This window comes from Pleurodeles waltl, chromosome 7 (genome assembly GCF_031143425.1).
Source record: "Pleurodeles waltl isolate 20211129_DDA chromosome 7, aPleWal1.hap1.20221129, whole genome shotgun sequence".
Taxonomy (NCBI): domain Eukaryota; kingdom Metazoa; phylum Chordata; class Amphibia; order Caudata; family Salamandridae; genus Pleurodeles; species Pleurodeles waltl.
This window is the reverse complement of record NC_090446.1, coordinates 348466077-348487075: the sequence shown is the minus strand read 5'-3', so window position 1 is coordinate 348487075 and position 20999 is coordinate 348466077.

The following is a 20999-nucleotide window of genomic DNA, read 5'->3' as shown; positions in this document are numbered from 1 at the left end:
CATATCGCAATGAGTAGTATTAATAAACGGGCCAGTGGAGGTGACCCCTCCTTTGAATTAGTAATTATATGAACAATAGCTTCCAATGGGGGCTGCTGAACAGTTTTTTGAACAGCCCCAATCCTTTCTTCAACTTGCTCCAGTTCAGATTCAATAGCCCCCATTACAGAGGATAGATAGCTGTCAATAGAAGACTGGGCTAAAAGACTAGCCCCACCTTCCCCTTTTTGGAGACTGATCTTTCTTTTTCCCATTTTAAATAATAATCACACGCGCCTCCTTTAATAGCTCCCAAAATTATTTACCTCCAGATGAAACGAAAAATGATAGAGGGGGGGCCCAGCCCAGCCTCTTCCTGTCGATGACGGGCATAGGACGGGCCCGCCCTTGGCCCGGGCTTTGCCCGTGCACCGCCCGCACGCGTCCTGCGAGGCGGGAGCACGAAAAAAGTTTCAAAGGGGCTCAGAGCCCACCCCTTCCTCCAGACACCAGGGGTCAGCAGCAAGCAGCGGTACTAGCATGTCCCACGAGGCGGGAGCGCAAAAAAGTTTCAAAGGGGCTCAGAGCCCGCCCCTTCCTCCAGACACCGGGGGTCAGCAGCAAGCAGCGGTCCTAGCGCGTTGTATTCAATTAACCCTGGACTCAGGTGCAGGTGTGAGCTGGCTACCAGCGGATGTGTACAGGCTTATTCGGAATGTTTGGCCAAGCTGGAACTTTTGAAGGATTGGGCTGACGAGGCAAAAGAAAATCATAACCGGGCTACTTACATATGACTGGCTCTAAAACAACCCTACAGGCTTTTCATCGCATCAGGCACACGGGGCATTGCTTAATATCAGACAACTCTGGGTATCAAAAAGTTGGAAGGCCTTGCATCGTTTTTCTCTGCCTATCCCAATGCTTCCTCTAAGACTGTTTTGCAGAGATTTTTTTCGACAGGAAGTGGCTGTGTTAGTTCTCTTCTCCGAGCAGATCTTTCAGATTCATTTCACACATTGCTAAAAGGTACAAGCGAAAGCTCTGCAGAGTGCTTAGCACTCTTAGGGCCAGTTGTAGCAAAAGGTTTTTCCCATTCTGTGTCAATGGGAAAATGTGTTTGTACATATGGCCCTTAGACTCTGCAAGACCAGACACTAAAGATGGCAGCATCCTCTGCCCACTTTTATACAACTGGCCAGGTATCCTGTATCACAATCTTTCTAGAGTAAGGACATACACGTGAAACGTCCAGTGCTAGACTGGCCAATCAGGAACTTTTGTATTGTCTCAATGTGACAGAGGTTAGAGGCTGCAGTGACCCAGCCAGGACCACATGGTTCCATTTTGGTTCAGGCCTCCTGCAGTGCAGGCTGTTTTTTAACATTTGTACCAGATGTGCTTCTGGTTTTCAGCCTTGCCCTGCAAATTAACTATTTGGAATTCATATTTACATATCAGCAACAGCATTCCCCAGCAATTTCTTTTGATTTTACCCCAGGGTCAAAGTACTAAGTAGCAGCTCTTCACCATCAAACATCTGCCATTCACCTTCAATGACTCTTAGCAAAATCCCAGAAAAGGGTAGTAATCCAAAGTATGGATATCCCTCAACCATTACCACTCACCACAGACATAGCTGGCCCTGTTTGAGGCTCATCAGATCTATGTATTAATAGGTGAATATAATGAAACCGATAGGAGGACATTATCCATGCAGTTGCTGGGTCTGCACCCAGTGGGCAGTTTAGTCTCCATGCTTATAGTTATGTATACCAAGCCTCACTCTTCAGCCTTCCCTTAACAGTAAATTTTCCTGGTCTGTACATTCCTTCCCATGCTCTTACAACCTTAACCTTTCTAAAATCCTTGAGTTTTATACTCAAACTATTTGGACATTGGTGTTTGAGTAGGGATGAGCCATCAGTCAAATCTGCAGATATTTTGACCTAATATTGCCATGAGTCAATTGATTGATTCCATGGTTGTAGAGAATAAGTAAATTCACTGTTGGTTTTTAGGTCAGAGCCTGTTAGACAGCACATCTATCTGCTGCAAAATACTTATTGGGACATTTCAGTAGCCAACCTAGTTTTTATTCACTTTTTTGTTTGTTACTCTAATTACTCTATTTTTCCTCCTTTCTATTCAATAATTGTATTTGTTTTAACATGTCCATCTAGTATTCGTCCCACCTGTAGAGCATAGCTTCTTTAACATTGCTCTCTGATTGGCTGCTTTTATCCTTCCACAGGTGACTGCTTTCCAGATAACTGTTTTTAATTTTCTAAACGAACTCTAACAAAGTGCATGTGTTTCCCCCATCCTCAGTGTCTTCCTACTTCCCTCAGCACATTGCTTTTCATAACATTATAACAATTTCATTTTCCATAACTTTGTCCTTCAAGCCGCTCCTACGTATGCATTCCTGTTAATACAGATTAATTTTTTGACCTGCTCTCTCGCGCAATTTAACTCCAACGTATGCTCTCGTTGTCATCCGCTTCCACTCCCCTTCACGTTGCTCAGTTTCCATTCTGCTACTTCCTTTGTGCTGCTTCCTCAGCTGTCTGTGTTGCTTTTCTATCCTCCTGGTGCCTCCTCACCCTCCATAATTCTGCCATCTGTGTTGCTTCCCTCACCTGCTCTCATGACTTTTAATAAAGTTTTATTTATCAATCCAACTCGGACTCATAAAAAAAGGAAAAAACAAAAACGCTCATGCCATTTTGTAGGCGTGTCAACAAAGTGACGCAGGGATGCTGTGCTCATGGCTAAAACCATTGGCAAAGCCAATAGGTGCCATAAGTGAGACCTATTGGTTTTTGCAAATGCTTTTTTCCCCTTCTAACTAAGGGTATTCCTATATCTGACCTTCCTCAGGCATTTCACATACCTTTGTTGCTTACTTTTTAATTGTATTTGCACAATCTATTTCAATTAGATTAATACTTCCACGTAGTTTTTCATTCTGGGGGTTAGATCTTTTCACTCCTCAGCACTACTGTACACCCGTAGCCGTAATTTTCAACAAGACACTATAGAAACATAGGGCCTAATTTACGAGGTCCTTGCACCACTGGATCGTCACATTTAGCAACGCTCTGGTGGCGCAATGCTCTGCGCTATATTTACAAGGCTGAGTTAAGTCACTTTTTGTGACTTAACGCCGCCTTGTAAATACGGTCCCTTTACATGAATCACTTAGTGTGAAAGGGGTGTGCAATGGGTGTTGAGGTGGGCGTTCCACCACAATACCCATTGCATTGTGATGCTGCCCCTGATTTACGAGAAATCATAAACCTGAGGCAGCGCCAAAAACTGGTTCAACAAGGAGAAATAATTGTATTTCTCTTCGTTTTTGCTTTTTCTATGTGTGCTGCATTCTGCAGGAATCATTAAAAGAGCAAAACACCATTAATGATTGTTTATGTGCAGGAAGAGACACCTTCCTGCACTTAAATATTCATCAAATAATGACGATTTTCTACTTCTATGTGTCCTGCAGTACACATAGATGTAACAAATCGCTATTATTGATTGTTTATGTGCAGGAAGGCGTCCTTCCCGCATATAAACAATCATTTCCTATAACACAGGCACCTTTGTACTTTGGTGCAGGGGTGCCTGCGTTGGCGCTGGGAAGCTAAATTTAGCTCCAGTGCTAGGAAAAACTATAGGGTGCACCATATTGCCGTAAATACGGCGCATGCCTCCATTTCTGAAGTAGCACGGCGCTGCCAAATTTGGCACAGCACTGCACCTCTTTGTTTTAAATGAGGATCAATGTGTGTCAAGTAAACTCCACTACCTGTTTATGTAGTATACAATAAGAATAGTGTGTTCTAATAAGGACTGCCTTACATGCTCTTTACCATAATACATAATTATGTGAGGTTTTGTTTGGATTATTAATTGCAGTATAAAATTGGTTAAAAACTACCCATGTTTGAAAATATATGGGGCTCCTACATACACAACTGAGTTATAAAAAAAGGAGAGCCTGAAAAAATGTCTAAAAGTTGCAGTTGCGGAAAAGTCAGACTGATTTCTGGATGCCAGTCTGGACGGCAGACATATGTACCTTGGTGAAGATTAATGACTTTATGACTATTTGAATTTTTGCTGATGAGTTTCATAATCCAGAATAGTTGGGTTGACTAGTCTGGGGAAGCAATGTGAAGGGTAAGTTAATGTTTAGATGTTAATATCTTTCTTTACCAAGAATATATATTCTTGCATAATAATCTACAGGGATTCTTCTTTGCAACAAAATCCAAAAATGTGTTAGATTATCATTATCAAAATCATGGTCGCCATGGAAGTTCAAGTACTTCTCTATGGTGACCACTGGGTGGGAACACGAGTACATGTTTTTTTTAAGAATCATGCTCTAATTGTTGCAAGTTCAGTGCTACTTTTTACCGACAGCCGAATGCTTTTGAAATTGTCTTTCTAATAATAGCACCATAACAATGGAACATGCGAAAATTCAGAATTAATTCCGATAATTGCCAAAGTACTTTCCTTAGTGGCCTCAGTCAAAGTAATTGATTAGGTTGTCGATTGCTTACTTTATCCAATTAATCTAACAGGTAATCAGTCATAGTACCTAATGATATTGATGTGGTGCTGCTAGCTTAGAGCTCGTGCTGTCCAAGCAACCCTCTGGCCTGCCATATCGGAATAATGTCACTGCAATACAATGGAAATGGAAGGTAAAGCAGTGATTTACTGAGCCAGAAATATGTTCCATGCTTATGACCGCACTTGTGAGCTGCAGGTGAAGGTTGGCTCTGGATGCTCGATTTATTTCCTGCATTGAAATTTATTTTGGGCATTCCGATTATGATACGAAACTGATGAATTAATCCGTCGTGTTTGTTAACCATTGGTCAGCAGGTCTATAGTTTGCTGAATGGGAGGGAGAAGGTCTTCTCGATAACCTGAGCCTGCCTTCTATTTTGCTTCAAATCAGTATTTGTGGAGCTGTAAAGCATACTTCTCTATCCTCGGTGAAGGGTACTGGAATGTGCCTGTGAAAAGTTAAATAAGTGGTTTGTGATCTGTGAATGTAGTACAGTATCTCTCATAGAGGTACGAGTGGAAATAGATGCATTCCAATCTTATGGGCAGTGCTTTCCACCCAATCTGTTAATATGTTTTTTCAGTTTTGGTGAGGGCTCCTCTGGCAAAGTTTATGAGGTTTCACTGACCTTTCTAATGTTCGTAGAAGAGTACTGTGTCGGGTCCTACTGGGCTAGCATCGACTATCAGTTCTTTTTTTGCCTTGGTGTCAAAATAGTGCATTGTGGGGTCTTTCAGCATTGCAGATCTCGCATTCTGAAATGCTCTTTCGTGTTTGGGAAACCAATTCCCACTATGGTATAAAGAATCCACAATGGTTCGCCATGTGGAAGAAAGTCCTCACTTCTGTCATGTTCCTTGGTGCTGGTGTTCTGAGTATGTTGTTATCTTTTTGAGGGTTCCCGCTGAGTCTTTGGTTGGAAAACATGTTCCAAAAAAGATTTGATGGGTTTTCCATAAACTAACTTTTTCATCAGTGTAGTGTCAATACTGTTCCTCTCAGCCCCCGTTATGTGTTTTGAAGCCTCTGATTGTGTTCTGCAAGGGTTGTTTCATAATGAATATGTGGTCATTCAAATAATGAAGCCACGGACCCAGTCAACATTTCTCTTACTAAATACTGGAATACCTTGTTAACTGAGGAGACCCCAAAACTTAACCTCGTATAGCTTCTTTGTCCAACATGCATGGAAATTTTGGTGATATATCTGCTGTCTTCATCAGTCACCAGCTGGTGGTATCTTGAAAAAATATCTGGCTCTATTTAAACTGGCAATAATATTGGCTGTAGTTGGGATAAAATGGCTCTCTTTTGATGGCCATATTCGCCAGTCTCCTGTCTATACTTATTCATAAAGGTTCAGGTTCATTGGGTTTTATCTCAAGTATTGAAAAGATTGATGGATGGCATGCTTGAATTAATGTCATCCACTGATAATTTCTTGGGGTGTATCCTATTGCACTGGTATTTTGCACACCATTCCACCTCAGTTTGGACCCAGCCATATGCATATCAGTATTGACCCTTTTCCAAAAGGAACATCCGAGCCCAAAAAGCCAGGCCAGGTCCTTCCTGAATCAGATCACAGGCAGCTGAAGACTGATTTAACCCTTAATAGGGCTCATTAGTCGAGAATAGCTTAGTTCTAGTTGCACAGTGTGCACTGGGCACACATCTGGCATACCCATACTACTTTGGGTATCACACTGAAGTATACAAAAGGGCTTTGTCACCACACCATGGATGAAACCCACTGTGTAGACCATTGGATGATCCACATGTGCTCCAGTCACTTTAGTTCAAACTCAAACTTCTGACGTAAATTAAACTGAATTTTTCTTTGTCTTAGGGACACCGGGTTTACAGACTTATCCATGTGTAGTTTCACTGGCCTCCTAGTCCGTAAAATAACTCCATAAACTCACTCAGTATGTTTTTAACATCAATTGTGTTCACGTTGTATGCAAAAAAAATGCTTCTTCTGTGGGACAGCTGATGAGCATTCCCATGTCCTTTTCAAAAACAAAGAACATAGGCCCTCATCATGACATGGGCGGTAAATTCCGCTTACTGCCATGCTGACGGTCTCCAACATACCACCGTGGTAGCGGACAACCATTATGCATATTACAACACACACACCAAACCGACAGAATACAGCCACATACACAAATCCGTCAGCTGAAAGTTCGGTGATAAAGTGGCAGTCCCAAAACCCATACTGTTACGCCAACAGAACAACGCCAACCACATCATGACCTACAAATCACCACGGGTGACATTCAACGGTGGTAAACTATTGGCAATACACACCATCGCACTCAGAATGGACACCCATATACTAAACTACACGACATTGGCCAATTCAAACATCACACACCTGACCCCCATACACACACCACACACCCACTCACACCACTATAAAACACACGCCCACCTTACCCACAACCCTTTACGAATACAAATCCTTGCCACCAGACAGACATCAAGACCACTGCGACAAATACACACACACCCATACATCCCTCATGCACTCCATTACGCACACCTAATCACACCACCCAACACCCACACACTCACACACGTCACACAACTCCAATGCCCCCACAGAAGAGGAGCTGAGGGTCATGGTGGAGGAGATAGTCAGGGTAAAGCCACAACTCTTTGGAGCACAGGACCAGCAGATATCCATTGTAAGGAAGATGGAGCCATGACGGAGATTCGTGGACTGGGTGAACGCCGTGGGACAGCATCCAAGAACAAGGGACGACATCGGGAAGAGGTGGAAGACCTACAGTGGAAGGTACATTCCGTGGCAGCAAGGCACCAGCTCTCATACAGAGGACTGGCGGTGGACCCCGACCTCTTCCCCTACAGCTCAGAGCATGGGAGGAGCAAGTCTTGTAATTACTGTATCCTGAGGGACTCGCTGGAGTAGCCGGAGGACTGGACACTAGTAAGTCAACATTTACTATTTAGCACCACCCATACCTGCATGCCATCTCACACCCTCACCCTCACTCCCATCACTCCATTCCATCCCACACAATGCACCAACGCAGATGACGAACCCCAATGCCAAGCCCTGCATGCCATACCAATGCATGGACAGCCCTCCCAGGCCTGCATGGACACACATCACAAAAGCAAGCACAGCCTAGGGGAACTAACAATCCCACAATACATCACCATACACAACCAAAGGTGGCAGGACAAAAGCAACCATAGAGGGGACGATAGGGATGTGCAACATGTCACAGGCATGAAGCATAATACATCTCTTACATACCCACAGGTGCCCCAGCCAATCTCAGTGGAGAGGAGGAGCCATGACTATCCAGTCCCCCAGCAGAAGATGACCCCAGTGATGACAGTAACTCTGGACTTCAGGATCTGGATCAACAACTGGCCGATCAGGGACCACTGGACAGTCGGTAACCCAGCCCACTCAGAGTCCACCACAGAGCCCCCATCAGTTAACAACACCACAGCACCCACCCAGCGTCTCCACACCTCTGTCCCCAGGACACATCAATCAGCAGTATGCTCACCTATACAGGGACTCCAGCCCACACCTCATACCCAAGACAATCAAGGACCTGGGGTCAGTGGGCCCACCATTCAGGGGACAGGGGCACAGGGCAACAGGAACACTGGGGGGACCGCCATGCGCCAGGGAGAGGACAGGCCCAGCGAACCGACTCTCCATGAGGCACTCATCAATGTCCTGGGTGCCTGCCAACAATACCAGGACACGATGGGCCAGATCCTGAACAACATGCAGGAGAACAAGCAGCTGCAGTAGGAACACCATCAGGAGATCAGGGAGGACTTGCAGGCACCATAGCAGGGGTGCTGGCAGACATGGCCAACATCATGAGGGAATCAACAGCACACCAGTGAGTCCCTACCACTAGCCAGTCCATTGACCAGCCCTCCACTTCCGCTGCAGCTAGTGGACAGGAGGCCCTTCCACAGGACCCACAGGCCACCAGCACCCCTACCCCAGCAGAAGGTGAACCATCCCCCAAACGTTCCCTGCAAACAAGACAGAAGCCAGAGACACTTGCAAAGACCAATACCGCCACCAGGAAATTAGACTCTCCTGATTGTCCCCCTTATGTCCCACCCTGTCACCTTGTCCACTTTGAACTGCCATTGCTCCCCTTCCTATGGCCCCTTGGATACTGGACCTGTGCTACAAACTGACTGGAACAATACCCTAGACTTTACTTCACCATCACCCCATTCCATTGCAATTTGCCGTCAATTATATAGCACTACAATAAACACCCTTGAACACAATTTGAGTAACACTGTTTTATGCGCTTTAATGTGCATTTGTGGGAACAGTCACATCGAGTGCAAATGATCCGAACACTGTGATAGCTAACAAATAATGACTTGGAACAGTCTGTAGTGATCACATCAGGACAATGTTGTCATATCACCAACATCTGGAAAATGAGAAGCCATAGGTGAGAGTAAGTTGAGATGCAAAGGAAGTGAATGCCATTGTGCCACAGGCACACAGATAAATCAATAGTCATAGTAATGGTCAGTACCACTGTCTCACCTGTTTGTCATTGGAAGTATTGTTGTATATCTGATGCTCTGTTGTCCTCATCCCCACCCTCTTCCTCCTCATCCTCACTGTCCACAGGGTCCACTGCTGTCACAGGGTCATCTCCAGTCCCCTCCTCCTGCAGAAAAGGCACATGTCGTATGAGGGTCAGGTTGTGCAACATGCAGCATGCACTACTATCTGGTAGACCTTTCTGGGTGAGTGGCACAGGGATCCACCTTTCAGATGGAGGCACCTGAACCTGGTCTTCAGGAGGCCGAAGGTACTTTCAATAATTCTCCTGGTTCACCCGTGTACCTCATTATAATGTTCCTCAGCCCCTGTCCTGGCATTCCTCTCAGGGATCAGCAGCCGTGATAGGTTTGGGTAGCCAGAGTCACCTGCAAGTATTGAGGGACCACATTTAGCCTTACACAATCCTATGGGGAGAACACCTGAAGGCATACACTGACATATAGTGGGTGAGGCATCTGGCTCACCTATTAGCCACACCCTGTGCCTCTGTAGTTGGGCCATCCTATTTGGGATGCTGCTATTCATCGGGACAAAGGTGTCATGCACTGACCCAGGGTAATTGGCAATGACATGGGAGAGGTACTGGTCCACTAGGCAAACCATTTGCACATTCAGTGAGTGGAAACTCTTACGATTCCTGAACACCTCTTCATTCTGGCATGGGGGGACTAACGCAATATGTGGAATATGTGTAATAATAATATTGGGGATATGGCCTATTGCATAGAATCCTACCTTTACAGTGGCCAGATCTTCCACCTGGGGGAAAGCAATGTAGCTGCAAATGTGTTTCACCCGGGCAGAAAAGACCCTTGCCAGCACAATAGAAAACATTGGCTGTGACATTCCAGCTGCCAAACCTACTGTCACTTGGAAAGAACCAGTTGCCAGAAAATGGAGCACTGATAGAACTTGCACAAAACGGGGGATCCCAGGGGGAAGACGGATGGCTGATATCAGGTGAGGCTCCAATTGGGCACACATCTCTGTGATTGTGGCCCTGTCCAGTCTATAGGTGAGTATAATGTGCCTGTCCTCCAGTGTAGCCAAGTCCACAAGTGGTCTGTACACGGGACTTCATCTTCTCCTCCCATTCATTCAAAAGCGGTAGGTATCTAAGGGTCACAAGAGTGAGTAGGCTGTCACAATTTGAACAATGGAACCACAACCTCAGTGTACATGTTGCATTTATGTGATGGGACAGTGGGAATGACAGGTATGTGCAAATCTAGGCAGTGACGCAGTAAAGGTTAATCTGATGGTTTTCCATCTCCATGACATGGCGTCTGCCTCTCGTGTATGTAGGGACAGGTGGAAGTGAGGTAACTCCACCGACGTTGAGCATCGTGGCGGAAGGCGGTTATGCACCCCAGTACAATTCCTCATTGAATAATATGGGGCTTTATGAAGTACAGTGGCCAATGGGGATCAACGCTGGTGGTGACGATGTAAACCGCCGCGGACGTGATTGCCATTTTCTATATGATTCCTCACTTGTTTCCTGACCTTCAAAAGGAGAACACAGACACTGCTTGTGCTGCTGTGACCTGTGCCTGGAACCTGAATACAAGAAAAGAGAATGAGCTACAACTAATGCTCACTGTTGTCTACAATGTAAAACAACCAAACAATCAAGATAACAGAAATATGAGAAAATGATATTTATTACATATGTATGTACAACAACATGAAAAAACGCAATAATCAAAGTGCCTGGAACCTACCATAGCAGTGTGACCGGGGAAAGGGTCCCTAGAGGAGTTGGAGCGATTGGTGGATGGGGTCCTACCCCAGTTCGGACTGCTCTATGGGCCTCCAGACCAACAGGTGAGTACACCTTGGGCACGATGCATGTGGGAAGGATGCATGTAGATGTGTGTGCAAGCATTGTGTCATGGAGGGGGATGTAATATGGTGTTGTACATGGTGTGCGCAGGCCGATGTGTATGCCAATGGTGACGGAAACGGGATTGGTGGACCATATGTGTGACAGGCTGGATTGTATGTGTAATGGTGCCCTCCCGTCTGTATCGCCTCTGCAGGTCAGCGCCCATCAAAAGAAGGGTATATGGCATGCATCGCCAAGGACATGCGGACCCTGGGGTCTATGGCAGGCGGAGCACCCACTATCGGAAACAGTGGGAGAACCTGAGACGATTGGCACAGAAGACCCCGTAGGCCCAGCTGGGGATGGCCTCCCAATAAGGAAGGGGTGGCCGTCGGAACCTGACCCCCCTGATGGCCCGCATACTGGCGGTGGCCTACCCAGAGCTGGGTGGGTGCCTGAGGGCAGCACAGCAGCCAGAAGGGGGTGAGTACAGTGGGCATTACTACAATAATTGGTAGGTGGCATGGGATCCGGGTGGTGGGTGTCAGTTAGTGGGTGCCCTTTAATTTCAGGCCAGACATTGCAGAATGATCCAGCTCAAGGGTAATGGTTGAAAGGGAAAAAAGGGTAACCTAGCTAGGTTGCATTCCATGTCAGACGGGGCATAGTGGGTCCCAAAAGGCGTGCAGTTGGTGGTGTTTGGCCCTCATCTTGCTGCAGCATCTAGCCAAATCAATGGCAGTGTAATACATAATGCTCAATCCTGACCCCTGTGTGTGGCTGTGCTGTTGATGCCAACAGTGGTGCTGGTGCAGTAATTGACCCTGTGTTCTCTTTCCCTCCCCCCTTTATCTTCTGTCATCCTGTCCATATGCGCATTAATATCTTCTGGTGGAGGAGCTGGGGCATCTGTGATAGAGGGAGCTGCATGCCACAGGACCCAGGAGGCAGAGTCCACTGAGGCCGAGGGAAACAGTGGGACGGAGGGCGAGGGGAGCACCACAGCAGAGACAGAAGGTGACAACGCAGACTCAGATACCTCCTCCGATGGAAGCTCCCTGGTGGTGGCGGACACCTCTGTGACCACTGCAGCTGCAGGTACAGCCACCACCACCCGTACCAGCACCGCCCTCCCTGCAGCCCCTCAGCGAGTTCCCCTTGCCCCATCACCCACGAGGGTGGATATCTCCTTCGCCCGCACCACAGGTTCTGCCCCAATGAGCCCTGCTGCCCTGAGTGAGGAGGCTATTGACCTCCTGAGGTCCATCTCTGTAGGGCAGTCAACCATTGTAAAATGCCATCCAGGGGCTGGCATCCCAGATGCAGCAATGCAGTGCATTCCTAGAGGGCATCCACGTTTTATTGGCGGCCCAGCAGAGATCGATTCAGGCTCTGGCCTCCTCTCTGATGGCAGCCATTGTCCCTGTCCCTACCATCCCCCCTCCAACTACCACTTCCCAGTCCCAGTCTCCTCACCCTCAACCCATCCCATGTACACATACAGACAAGCATGCACACAAGACAATACACAAGAGTAGCACAGTCAAACACAGGCACCACACTTCAACACAGAAGCCCTCACACAAACACCAGACATTTGCAGACATTCCACATCCACTGCCTCCACTGTCTCCCCCTTCTCCTCCTCCTCCACCTCCCTCACAGTAACATCCACACTCACACCTGCATACACTGTTTCAACAACCACCACCAGCATCACCACACCAAGCAGCACACACACCTCACTAGCAGACACCTCCACAACATCCATGCACGCGTCCCCTGTGTCCTCTCCAACCCTGTCTGTCCCTCCTTCTAAAGCACACAAATGCAATCACTCAGACACCCAACAGCTATTCACCTCACATCAGCACACTCCCCATGCACCTGCACCCAAGTCCAGCAGACGTACTCCTTCAACAATCACTCCCTTAACCTCCACTCCCATTCCTCCTCCCTCTTCCCTCCCCACCGTCCCTAAAAAGCTTTTCCCTGCCCAACTTGACCTCTTCACTCCCCCTCACCCCCATCCCACACGTAAGAGCAGGGTCCCAATGACCCAGCCCAGCACCTCAGCCAAACAGCCCACGCTGACAGTGGAGGCGCCTCCTAGTCGTGGGGGCAAGACAGTGATGGTTACCACTCCACCAGCCAGGAAGGGTAAGAATCCCACTGCCATGAAGGGGAAAGAGCCCCTGACTCCTGCCATGAAGGTGAAGGAAGCCGCACCTCCTGCCATGAAGGGGAAGAAGCCCTCGACCCCTGCCATGAAGGGGAAGAAGGCCGCACCTCCTGCCATGAAGGGGAAGAAGCTCTCGACTCCTGCCATGAAGGGGATGAAGCCCTGCCCTGAAGGGGAAGGAGCCCACACCTCCTGCCATGAAGGTGAAGAAGCCCTCGAAGTCTGGCATGAAGGGGAAGAAGTCATCGGCTCCAGAAGAGGCTGGTTGACACCACCACCACCACCGCTACTAGTGGTCATGGAGCCCTCAGCTCCAGCTGAGGCAGTGCAGCCCACTCATCCTGCAGAGGCTGCACCTTCACCTGCTGAGGCAGTGCAGCCCTCAACTCCAGATGAGACAGTGCAGCCCTCACCTACAGCAGAGGGTGTGTAGGCTACCCTCCTGCGACTGCTGTACAACGAGTGGGCAAGTCACCCACCTGAGAGACTGTCGCCTTGCACTCCCCAGCACAGAGAAATGGGCATGTATTCCCCTCCAGAACCAGTGGGATATTGTCCCAACTCAGCTGAGGTGCCCCCACGCCCTTCCCCCTGAGGTGCCTGTCCACTTACAACATGATGCCCCTGCAGAGTTCTGTGCAGTTGATGTCAGGAGACAAGTTGGACCTTGGACTGTGCCCTGTGGCTATGTGAGCCCTTTATACTTTGGACTGGGCATTGGCCCTTTGTGGACAGATGTACATATCATGTTCATGTGGTGGCTTTTCCCTTGCTAATATATTTTCAGTGCTTACGTAATCTGGTCCATGTTTTATTGTGCTGTGTGTTGTGTGTGATTGGTTTACATGTGCAGCTGGTTGTGTATATGGTGTGTGTATGTTGGGTGTTGTGCATGTGTGTCACTCTCATTTTCCTCCCTCCCTCCGTTGTGTGCTAGGCAGCTGTACTCACCGTCGTCATCTTCATCGGCGTTGGTGTTCCAGGTGGAGCATGGCATAGAAGAGCATTGGGAAGACTTACAGTTCTGGTTCCATGGCGGCAGCGGAGTCCTCTGTGTATTTGTTCATGAGTCTTCTGTGTTCGGTTTCTGTCAGGCTTTTCATGGCGTTGGCACTACCCCAAAAATCATGGTGGTGTGCTGTGTCATAATATGGTGGGCAGTACTTTGTCTTCCGCATGGCTGTTGACGGCGACTGCCGGCGTGCGTGGTGTTAACGCCTTGGCAGATGGTGTGGTACAATGGCTCTCTATAGAAGTTATCACCGCCATAGTCATAATTTGCCCGTAATTACCGCCAGCCTATTGGTGGTATTTCCACCACTTTATCACTCACAGCCAATGTCATAATGAGGGCCATAGTTTGGAGCACATTTTTGTCAAGTCGGACTGACACCTAAAAAACTCCTGCCACGGGTAAAGGTTCTTAGTTTCCGTGCCTATTGTATATCAGTTAGACCTGTTTCCCTAAGTAAGTTGTGCCTGCACATCTTTGTTTGCTATTTGCATTATAAACAGTACAAGTACCAGCTAATTCCCTCAATGGCACAAAAATGGTCATTTGACTTGCCTTCCTTCTGTTTGACCTGTCTCACTACAAAGCATTCATAAGCACTCATAACCTTTATTAAGAGTTGAGTGGATGCTCCTCTAGAGAGGGTAACGCTGCATCATAATCATCATTGTTACCTGTGTTTGTCAGGGTAAGAAAAAGTATGTATGAGTGATTTCTTTACCTTTGGGTCAGATTCTCTTGTGGCTATTAAATAATTATTTACCCTCTCATGTACATACATGTACCACCAGTAGGCAATGCCCCTTTGGTGACTATAAAGTGTCTTCTGCTGTGAAAGCTCTGTTGAAGTGCTGGTGCTGGTTGACCCTCGGGGGCTAGGGTGTTTTCTTCCATGGCTCACTAGTTTTTCTGTAGGCTTAAATGCCTGTGCTGCCTATGAGGTATTTCTGACAGCACCCCCCTTTTCACATTTTCTTAACCTCTTTTTCTCTTGATTTTCAATTTTTGATACTTGACTATTAGGCATGTGCACCTATCTCAAATGTAGCTCATACTCCACACCATCTTTACATCTTCATGCTCCAGTGATTGAATACCCTGAAGTATGTGGAAAGCTTCCTGGCCAGCTCTTTGTGGCCTGCTTGCTCAGAGCACATATATACGAAGACCCATTTCACCTCGTTGTAAAGCAACAAAGTATGGGGTTTGCACCGTGCAAATCTGTGGTGCAAATTGTAGTACAAGCTGCACTGAGGTGGATGAATCTTTGTCTCTAATTGAGGTTTAGCATTAACAACTCAATAATGCATCAATTCAGAGATTAGTACATTTGGAATCCAAAAGAGTTTATTAGCAGATTCGCATTGTTACAATTAAAATTAGTAATACATTTTAATTACCTTATGAAAACATTGGCCCATATTTATACTTTTTGACGCTAAACTGCGCTAACGCAGTTTAGCGTCAAAAAATTTAGCGCCGTCTAACGCCATTCTGAAGCGCCATGCGGGCGCCGTATTTATGGAATGGCGTTAGCCGGCGCAAGCAGACCGGCGCTGCCTGGTGTGCGTCGAAAAAAAACACGTAGACCAGGCAGCGCCGGCGTAGGGGGAAAATGGCGTTAGGGCGTCTTAAAATGGGGCAAGTCAGGTTGAGGCAAAAAAATCGCCTCAACCCGATTTGCGCCATTATTTTCGACGCCCAGACGCCATTTAAATGACTCCTGTCTTAGTAAAGACAGGAGTCATGCCCCCTTGCCCAATGGCCATGCCCAGGGGACTTATGTCCCCTGGGCATGGTCATTGGGCATAGTGGCATGTAGGGGGGCACAAATAAGGCCCCCCTATGCCACACAAAAAAAATTAAAAAATATAAAAAATTATACTTACCTGAATGTCCCTGGGGTGGGTCCCTCCATCCTTGGGTGTCCTCCTGGGGTGGGCAGGGGGGGTCCCTGGGGGCAGGGGAGGGCACCTGTGGGCTCATTTTGAGCCCACAGGCCCCTTAACGCCTACCCTGACCCAGGCGTTAAATAGTGGCGCAAATGCGGGGTTTTTTGACCCGCCACCTCCCGGGCGTGATTTTTGCCCGGGAGTATAAATACGACGCATTTGCGTCGCCGTCATTTTTTTAGACGGGAACGCCTTCCTTGCATCTCATTAACGCAAGGAAGGCGTTCACGCAAAAAAATGACGCTCTTTACTCATACTTTGGCGCTAGACGCGTCTAACGCCAAAGTATAAATATGGCGTTAGTTTTGCGCCGAATTTGCGTAGAAAAAAACTACGCTAATTCGGCGCAAACGGAGTATAAATATGCCCCATTGTTCTTTATGGTCCAAAGCATGAATAAAAATCGCATCTACAAAGAGAAGTTACTTAAAGATTGTCTTATGCAAATCGAACAACATTCATCTTTTTTTTAGCGCCGCATTTGTCGTTTTCTGACGCAAAATCGGCGCAAACTTCCAAAATACATTGTATTTTGGAAGTTTGTGCTGCTTTTGCGTCAAAAAATTACGCAAATGCGGCGCTAAAAGAAGTATAACTCTAAAAGGAAATTCCCTAACGCCAAGGTGAGGATTAAAATGCGGCAGTGGGACGTTAAGCAGGAGGTGTCAGCAAGTAAAGCCTCTAAAGGCAGATCCAAATGAATGTTCATTTGGGCAAAGGTAAATTGATATGCTTGAGAGTTTAGCTCTATGAGCCGGGCAAAGCCAGTTACTGTCTCAAGAGAGTGGAAAGGGGAATCTGCTCTCAGAAGAGTAGATAGCATCTGAAACGAACTACCTCTGCAATGCAAAACTAAAACATAAAATTCAACAAACTATTACACTACCCACAATTCCCAATAAGTGAGGACCTCTCAAAATCCAGCATGTCACTAATAGGGTGTCATCACCCTTCCGAATCTCTCAAAGGATTACAGCTGCTCACCCTTCAGGAAATATCTTGTACAGGATGTTACATCACAGTCTGGCCGTCCAAAAGGCACAGGTGCAAGAAACTCTATGACCAACTGTCAGTAAAACTGACAATAATAACATTTCACACTAAGGGCAGCGTAGAGCTTGGCTCCTGAAATGAGAGAAAGAGTGAGATAACACACAGTAGACAGCATGCAATTTAAATGTTAGCGTGAGTCGTTTAATTGAGGCCTTTCTTAACCGTGGCTAACTTAACTGAACACACTTTAACTTTGATTACCTATAATGAGAGGATAACTAACTTTGGTCAAACAGATCATGACAACCACACTTTAAGTGCACGAATAAATTTGTTAAACCAAATGAAAAATAGTGACAAAATGTCACCAGTTGGCAGTTTGGTGTGGCTGTGTTGGCAATGCCAAAAACACACGTAACACTGGTATATCCATGTCCGGATAGCACTCAAGTGCCCTCATCTGTTGATTCAGTGACAACATACCCGTCATCACTGTGCATGCACTATATCTTCACAGTGCCTGTTGACACAATATAATTGCTACACATGAAAACCAGTCAGAGATTTAAGGCTGGCAAGGAATCAAATGTGCAGATATTAAGAATACGGTTTCTATCACATAAAATGAGCTCTGATAGTGCTAATTTGAGACATGGTGTCTGCCAAAGGTTTGAGCTGACTCGTGTCTTAAGTCAGTGAAGAGCTAGTACAGCACTATTTTACCACTCTGATAGTGGTAAATGTTTACTTACCTTTGGAACATTAAGGAAATGTGCTGTGTTCGGCTGGAAATGCAGCACCATTTGTTGGCATAGCTAAAGTAATATCGCAACACTACAAAATAACAACACAAAACATAACCAGACACAAAATAGTAGCAAAATTACCAAAATAGAACGCAACACACAAATCATTCCACAATACAACAACACCACAATATTAGGGGAGCAGCATGGTCAGTATGATTGGGGGTGAGTGAGCTTCAGATTTCCCAACAATCTCGCTGGGACAGCTTGTTAAAACACGTTGCACGAGAAGCAGGGCATGTGGGGGGCTTAAGGGCAATGAGAGAGGAGTGTGGATAGTTAGGGGTATTTAAAACACAATACTTTTCAAACTAATCAACATGTTCAAGGCCTTCAAAACCTAGATGAGAGAGAGTGTGTTTTTATCAGTGTGGGCATGTAAAAATCCCAGGTGAAATCTGACAGACACTTCACATTACCTGACTGAAGGAACGTGTACACAACTAATTACTACATAATGCATTTTTAAGGGTGGGTTTAACACCCCAAACAGCCCCCTAACCCCTGGAGCTATGCCCCTGCACATTGCAGTAATGCAGCACAAAAGCACAACTGCAGAAAACAACACAACTCATCACAAAAAACAAAACACAGTACTACAAATATTCTCAAATATACTTATCACTTATTCGTATCTCTATAAATTGGCTTTCAAGATATGTGGTAAAGGGTGCTGGGACCCAACATTGCCTTATTCCCCACCATCAGCATTTAATTTCATCAGTCCAAAATGTTTTGTGATCAGAACCCTGGAAACAGATGACATAAACCTTCTACAGAGGCAGTTCTATCCCCTAGTTAAGAAAAGCAGAGCAAAATAGTGCACCCTACAATATGTAATACACTGCTAAATAACACCTTTGAAAATTACCACCAGATGTTCAGTTTATGTAACCTAAAGTCACCTTTCTACAAATCGCAGAAAAGATTTGATGGCGTCAAACAATCCCCTGCAGATCCACATATTTACTACATGTAGTCTGCACTTGTTTTTTTTAATATTTCTTTATTGCTTTTATATGCTAACATGACATATTGCAAAGTAATAATGCATATGACCCACCTGGTTATCATCAATAACAAGTCATAACAACAATCTTATGGGGGGAATGGCTGGTAACATGAATCTGAGCACCCACAGTTTGAATTCAGTAATATTGTTGTACAGTTTATAAGCATTCAGCATACCTCCCCCACACATCTATTCCATGCAGCCCTCAACCAGTCCAGAATCCCCACATTTGAAGGGAGTGTGTATTTGTGTTAGTCACATATACAGTTCTGTAGCATGCTGAATTGAGTATGGATGCTGCCAATACTCTATCACCGATATCCAGGGTATCAAAGTGAAGTAAGCACCTGCATCAGCAGCGTGCACAGGTCTGTTAATATTAGCTCCCACTGCACCGCAAGGGGATATTTTCACAGCCCCAACGCTTCCTTGTGCATTCCGCTTTCGCCCAGATAGTAAGTGAACGTATCCATGCCTCATAGGCTGGTGGCTCAGAAGATTACCATCTCCGAGTTATAATGCGTTCGGCCACTAACAACCCCAGATCCAAAAAAACAACATTGCTTTCAATTTATTACCCCTAGGAAACAATCCCAGGACACATGCCTCCCATGTCAATAGTAAGGGATGACCCACGCAGTGCATCAAGCGTGTATGGATTGAGGTCCAATAGGGACTCAGGGCGGGACATGACCACATCATGTGTAGGAAGTCCACTCCTAAGCACTGACACCGCTGACAAGCCGCATCTACCCGGTTAAAATATCTATTGATCTTATTAGGGGTAAGGTATGCCCTTTCTGTGACATAATATTGAATGAGGCGAAATCGCATATTGTGAGATACATATGTGGGGGTTTCTAGTATTGTCACCCATTCCCTGTCTGTGAAAAGTCCCCCCGTCTCCCTCCCACTTCTTTCGGAGGGGCACAATCGATTAGTCTTATGGAGATGCAGGGAGTCTGCTATCCAGTGTATTAAATGCCCCCCTTCCCCAAAGACATGTAGGTACCGTAGTGTGTAGTGCATACGGGATTCTTCTGTGAGGTCTCCCCATGCTTGTTGGAAGGATTGTCTAATGGAGTTGTACAACATAAAAGTACCCAGATGTAGTCCAGGGGTCTCCATCAGTGTGCCATGAGTGTTGAGATTGCCATCAGTGAATAGGTCCCCTAGTGTATATATTCCCACCGCATACCAAGCTGTCAGCTCTGCAGCCGACGTGTCACATGTGCCACGTGGCGTTCCCAACAATGGTATGGCTGGTGCATAGCGCATGGTGTCTCTGGTGAGGTAACAGTATCTGTAACAATGGTATGCTAGATTCTGTAATATAGGAGCTGGTGCTGCGGATTAAGCACAGGGATGAAATAAGCGTAGCATCTTACTCCGTGGCCACGCTGGAAGGTCCATGGCCTTGTCCGCCAACTGCTTCTATGAGAGCCAATGGGCCACCCATTGCAACTGCGCAGCTATATAGTAGTGTTCTAGATTCGGCAGCGCTAAACCAGCCTGTTTCAATGGGCGATGAAGTTTAGAGAGGACCACTCTGTAGCAGGACGTGTTCCAAATCAATTTACGCACCTCTCGTTCTATTGATCGGAAAAAAAGAGGCTGGAATATAGAGAGGTAGGTTGACGAAGTAATATAAGAGTCAAGGTAGCACTATCATTTTAACAAGAGCCACTCTGCCCATGCTGTCAATGATAATGTTTTCCAGAATGCCATCTGACGACGCAGGTTGGTCATGGTACATGTCAAGTTTGCGCCAAATATATTTGACTCTGCATGGTATACCTGTATACCTAGGTACCTGAATGTGGCAGACTGCCACGCAATATCTGAAGGTATAGATACTTGGTTTAGAGAAGTCAGAGGTGACAATGGTTAAATTCAGGACTGGTCCAATTAACTTGAAGTCCAGATACCCTTGCATGCTCGTTCAGCAAAGGCATTATGTCACTAGGAAAATTTGCCAGGTCTCTAATATACACCAGGAGGTCATCTGCGTACAGAGAGACCACATGTGTCCCATCACCCAGAGGTATTC